This window comes from Calonectris borealis, chromosome 5 (assembly GCF_964195595.1).
Source record: "Calonectris borealis chromosome 5, bCalBor7.hap1.2, whole genome shotgun sequence".
Lineage (NCBI taxonomy): Eukaryota > Metazoa > Chordata > Aves > Procellariiformes > Procellariidae > Calonectris > Calonectris borealis.
This window is the reverse complement of record NC_134316.1, coordinates 3902187-3908186: the sequence shown is the minus strand read 5'-3', so window position 1 is coordinate 3908186 and position 6000 is coordinate 3902187.

The window sequence follows — 6000 nt, the reverse complement described above, 5'->3', positions numbered from 1 at the left end:
CGACGGCGGGCGGACAGCGACAGGGGCGGGGCCTAGAGCAGGGGCGGGGCCTGAGGCAGGCTGGCGTCGGTGTGTAGGCCGCAGTGGGGAGCTGTGGGGCGCGTACTGGGGAGCACTGGGGCGTACTGGGGAGCACTGGGGAGCTGTGGGGCGTGCACTGCGCTGTACTGGGGAGCACTGGGGAGCTGTGGGGCGTGCACTGCACTGTACTGGGGAGCACTGGGCAGCACTGGGGAGCACTGGGCTGTACTGCACTGTACTGGGGAGCACTGGGCTGTACTGCGCTGTACTGGGGAGCACTGCACTGTACTAGGGAGCACTGGGCTGTACTGGGGAACACTGGGGAACACTGTGCTGTACTGGGGAGCGCTGGGCAGCACTGGGGAGCACTGAGCTGTACTGGGGAGCACTGCACTGTACTGGGGAGCACTGGGCAGCACTGGGGAGCACTGGGCTGTACTGCACTGTACTGGGGAGCACTGGGCTGTACTGCGCTGTACTGGGGAGCACTGCACTGTACTAGGGAGCACTGGGCTGTACTGGGGAACACTGGGGAACACTGTGCTGTACTGGGGAGCGCTGGGCAGCACTGAGCTGTACTGGGGAGCACTGGGCTGTATTGGGGAGCACTGGGCAGCACTGGGTGGCACTGGGGAGCACTGCGCTGTACTGGGGAGCACTGCGCTCGATTGGGGAGCACTGCACTCTACTGGGGAGCACCGGGCTGCACTGGGGAGCACTGGGCTGTACTGGGGAGCACTGGGCAGCACTGGGGAGCACTGCACTATACTGGGGAGTGCTGGGCAGCAGTGGGGAGCAGCCTCACAGTGCTGCCCAGCCTCAGGGCTGCATGTGGGGCTGGGGGGCACGGGCCCCCCATGACCTTCCGCCACCCCATATCCACCCCACATCCTCCCCGGCACCACCTGAGGGGCAGAAAAGGCCTTGGGGGGCCCAGCCCAGTGCCCCACATGCTGGGATGGGATGGGCACCCCCAGCTCCTGGGCACGCTCTGGTGGCCCTTGGGGCTGGGGGGTGGCCCTGGGGCCCCCCGTGCCCCCCACAAGCAGTGTCGTGGGGCCTGCTGCCCCCAAAGGCATTTTTGGGGTAGGTTGTCCCCAGCCGCCACACTGGGGCCGCAACGAGGGCTGCGAGGGATGAGGGGTCACAGCCTGGCGAGCAAGGGGGGGCTTTGCTGTCAGCTTTGGGGGGGGTTGTGATTTCACCCCTATTATTCACTCTATTTTTAACAGTGCGCTCACACCACTGCGGCATGGCGGTGCAGACGTCAAGAAGTCCCTCACAAAATTAGGCAAGAGCAGAATTGACCTTTCCGGAGGGGAAAAAACAACCTGCCAGAGAAGGGGCAGTTGTTTTCCCTTCTCAGTGCGCGTGTGACGTTTGCTCTCCAGAGTTGAGAGTTTTTATAGTCTTCAAACCACGCGTGAATCATCCCGGTTTCGCACAGATCCGCCCCAGCCCGGAGCTGGCCTAGCAACGCTCCGTCGTCCTCCTGGGATGCAGCGAAGGGGCTTTCCGGGCAGGGACGCGGCTGCCTGCCGAGCCTGAGCCCCCTCTCCTTTCCGTGCCACGTGCAGCTTGCAATTAAACCATTTTTCCATGTGAATGCTGCTGCCGCCGTTCGTCATCGGGTTTTTGCTCCCAGATATATTTCGGTCATCTCCAGAGGGTTTATGCGGTTTATGGGCAGGAAAAGTTTCTGCTCTGGTGGCATCTTGCAAAAGGGCTCTGCACGGTGCCAGCGGCAGGCGAAGGATGCCCGTTTAAGGGTTTTTTGGGTGGTTTTGCCTGGAGAAGGCGATGAGCCCAGGGTGGGAGTGAGACCACCCCTATCCCCCTCCACCCCTCCCCGGCTTGGGTGGCACTTTGCAGACGTGGTGCTGACAGCGCGACGAGCCAATGCAATATTCATCCTGACATTTCTCTCCGCGCCAGCCCTTCCCAGCGCTCCAGCTGGCAGCCGGCACAGCCACCGACTGCGGCGCTGCAATGGCAGGGTGGCACGGGACTGAGCCAAACCCTCCCCGCAGCCGCTCCGGGGGGGGACCGGGGGAGCTTCTGCCTCCCTTCCCCTTTAGGACCATTCCTCTCCCATTCACCGTATCTCCTCTGGCTCGTTCCTGGGGTGGTTTAACCAAGGGCAGGGTCTCCCCACCCTGCCTGCAGCAGGCCGAGAGCCAGCTCTGCCTCCTTCGGCTTTCGCAGCCGGAGCCGATGAGCGCTTCGGCGTGCCGGCGACACGTGCGCGAGAGGTGACATGCAAGCGAGCAGAAAAGACACCACGAGACTCTACGGCCTGGTTAAAAGGAGCTCAGGACCGTCCCCGGGGTGTGCGGCCGTCTGAGGGCACGTGCCCTCAGCCACGCGTGTCACACGTTGTCCACCCCAGCAAGGGTGACCGGCGATGGAGGCAGTGAAACCTCTGCAAGGGTGTGGGGGGTGAATACACAGCCGGTGGCTGGCACGGTCCTGTGCCAGGAGCAGGATGGGGCTCTCCACCCTTCCTCCACCTCTCCTGCCTTCAACACCCTCAGGACAGCCCTTGCCCTTCCTAACCCATCCTGTTTCACCCTGGGTTTGGGGATCTTCCCCTTCCCTGGTGGGTCCGACCCCTCCTGCAGCAACGTGCTGCGAGACCCCCAGGGCAAAGCCATCCCCAGGAGCTGCCAAGAGGGGTTGTGTTTCTCTTCCCACTGCATGCTGGAAATCTAACGGGCTTGCATCTAATGAATGCAATTAGTGCGAATGGGTTTATTCCCATTAGCGAGCCATACAGGGCGGGTGTCAGGGCGTGCCGGGCAGGCAGCAGCATGGCGTGCAGGGAGCAGCATCTCACCTACGCTTTCCCCGGGCACTCCACACCTCCTCCGGCTCAGCAGATGCTGCCGGCTCACGAACTGAAGCCCAGGGAAGTGAGAATGAAACAGAGCAAGCCTTGGAAATGGAGGAGAGCCAGCGAGGTACGGCAACAGCTGAGCGTCGCCGGGCTTGGCGTGCCGAGCAGGCGAGGCATGGTGGGAGCAACAATCGGCTCGCTCCTTCGCAATGACACCGATGTTTTTTCTTTTCAGCTGGCCCGATGGACCCAGCGAGGGATGGGGAGCTGAGAGGTGAGCCCGCCGGTGCTGAAAAGTTTCCCCAGGGGTGGGCAACATTTGCCGCTCGCTGAGATGCTCTTAATGCATGGAAGACTGAAATACCTACACGGCGTCCGCGCCGGGCTCAGCGGCGATGGGTTTCATTGCAAAATCCATGCTGCTGCCTGAAGCTAAGCAGCCTCAAACCGCAGCCATCCATTTAGCCAGGAAATCATTCGTCTGCAAGGGTCCTACAAAAGCAGAGAGAAAATTCAGGGCATGGTAAATTTGGGAGGAGCAGGGCATCTTTCTAAGCAGCGGGGAAGGGAGGTGGGTGTCAGGGGGGGACACGGGGGGATGCTTTGCTTTGCTGCAGCCCGGGTGCAAGCTGGGCATGGAGAGAATCCTGCTGTCTTGCTCTCCATCACCCCTTCCCCAGCCTCCCACCGCAGCAAGAATGGGGCTCAGACCCTCAGAGTCTCCCCAAAACAGCCCCAAACGAGGCCATTCTGTTCTGGGCTACTGGCTGGACAACAGCGAGCTGAATCCTGTGCTGGGCGAGCTGGAGATGGCACTGGGGAGAGACTACTCGCTGCCAGGGGTGGGAGAAGAGGGAGAATGGATGGACATCAAAACTAGAGCTTGCAGGTGTCTCTCAATTTCTGAGCAATGGTGATTTTGAGCAAGGAGCAATGTCCCACCCTGAACGAGCCCAATGCCCCCAGGCTGGCTTGCCCTGCGGGAACAGAAAGCTGCGGCTCGGCGGGGGCTGAAGCCCCGAGAGGCTTCGCTTTCCCTCACCGACGGGCATTAAAGCTCCTGCCAAACCCCACGCCCCGGCAGGGAGACCCCCTGATACCGCTGGGAACGGGACCCAGCCGCAACCAGGGTGGGAACCCACCTCCCCGGGGACCGGCAAGCACAGAGCATCGTCTCCAAAGGCTTGAAACAAATCCAAAATTTTATTTCCAACGAGTACACAGACCACGTAGGATGGGGATGCGCTACATCACAACGCCGACCTCCCCGCGCTGGCTTACGGTTACGACCGTCCCCTCCCCAAAACCCTGGCAGCGGCAGGCTGGCACCGGAGGGACGGACTCGCCCCCGCCACCAGCAACCTTGGCAGGAAAAAAAGAAAAGTCCTTTTCCAGTATTCCAGATATTTTTCTTTAAAAGCCTGGGGGGAGAGTTGAATGTCATTTGATACCACGCTGGAAATACGGCATCGGGATGGAGAGATGACGGGTATTTTTGTTGCGAGTGGGGGGAAACGATCTTGGCAGGCGATCTCTACTTGGCTAACAAAGGCATATCTGTGTAAATATAAATACTGGGGTGAAATACCTGGCAGCACACCAATGTCAGCACCACTACCAACGTAAAATAAAGACCAGCAACGTGAAACACCTTCAATGAGTACTTTAGACTAATTCAAAATTCCGCCCACCCCCCCCCCCCGCCTTCATGCAGCTTTATTTCTTTGTTTATTTATTAAGAATTCGAGTTGTAAAATACGCAAGTTGTTAAAAAAATTCTTACAAACCACTTCATGACAGCATTTGAGAAGGGGTGGGGTGGGAGCCCCGGGTCAGACCGGCTGTGCTTCACTCTCCGTGACGGTAAATCAGTGTTCAAAAGAAAAGACAAACCCGGGACAGGGTATTTACACGTCTGCCTTGTAACCCCACGAGTGAAACCAGCTGCAGAGCAAACCACTTCATCCGTCCTTCATCCTAAAGCTATGTGAGCTGTAGGAAAAAGATCGAAACAGGGGGTCTGGGGGGCCAACAGCCACCACGGGAGGGCTGGGACCAGCCACTCGTGTCGTATAAACGTTCCCAGATGCCCAAAAGTTTTCAGTCCAGTGTAAGAACAACTGGTCTTCTCTGTAGAAGACTAGAAAAAGAGTATGAAAAGGTAGAAAAACCAAAATGCACTTGTTACGGGCGAGAAAGATTTGCCGAAAGGTACCTTAAAGGCTATTGCCCTCTTGAATACACAGGGATTTTTAAGCTGATACCTGATTCAGTTTAGCGGGGTCACTGCAGACCCCCAAAACCCCTATGTGACACCCTAATTTTATACGCAGATCCCCAAGTTATGATTCCCAAAGTTTCCCAGGAGCGTAGATGAGCGGGGAAAGCCGGGAGGTGTTTAGCAGCGGAAAGGAGAAGCAAGCCACGTCCGCAAAAGTATTAACCCGAAGCGGAGCCAAAAAAAAGGTGGCGGGTGTCCCCCGAAATGCTGATGGCGGATGAACCGGACCTGGGAATAATTCCCCAGCCTGACGCGGAGCTCAGGCTGCGTGTAAACAAGGTATCAGGCACCTCCGTGAAGGGGTGACCCCCGGCTTCCCCCCCGGCTCCCCAACCTGTGCCTCTACCCATCGCAACGGGGCGGCAGCGGGAACGGGAGAGCCGGCGGGTGCGGGAAGGGGCGGAAGCATCCCGCCGCGGGGCAGCATCCCGGCCCAGCCCCGAGGGGAGGAGATGCTGCCGGGAAGCCGTAAGAGTAGGACACGGACCAAGCGAGGAGGGCAGAGGCACAGAGGTGTAGGAGAAAAGGAAAGACCCGGAAAGAAGTGGTCGACTTTGATTTTCGGATTTCTAGCTACCCCGCGACGCCCGGGGCAGGGGCCGCCCTGAGCCCCCGCACCCGGGGGCTGGCACCTACCCTAACGCAGGAGGTATTTCAGGCACGTCTAAGGCATCGCGGGAGTTGTCTTTGCTTTCAGAATCGCCTCGGTTTCCTCCCTACAGCTTCTTCCACCAGCACGTGGTGTCAAATGATAGGGAAAAAAAAAAAAAGTCTGGAGCGGATGAATAGAGATAAACTCTCATGCACTACCACCGAACGTCGTCACAGGAGTATGAAGCACCAACCACGACACATGATTCAC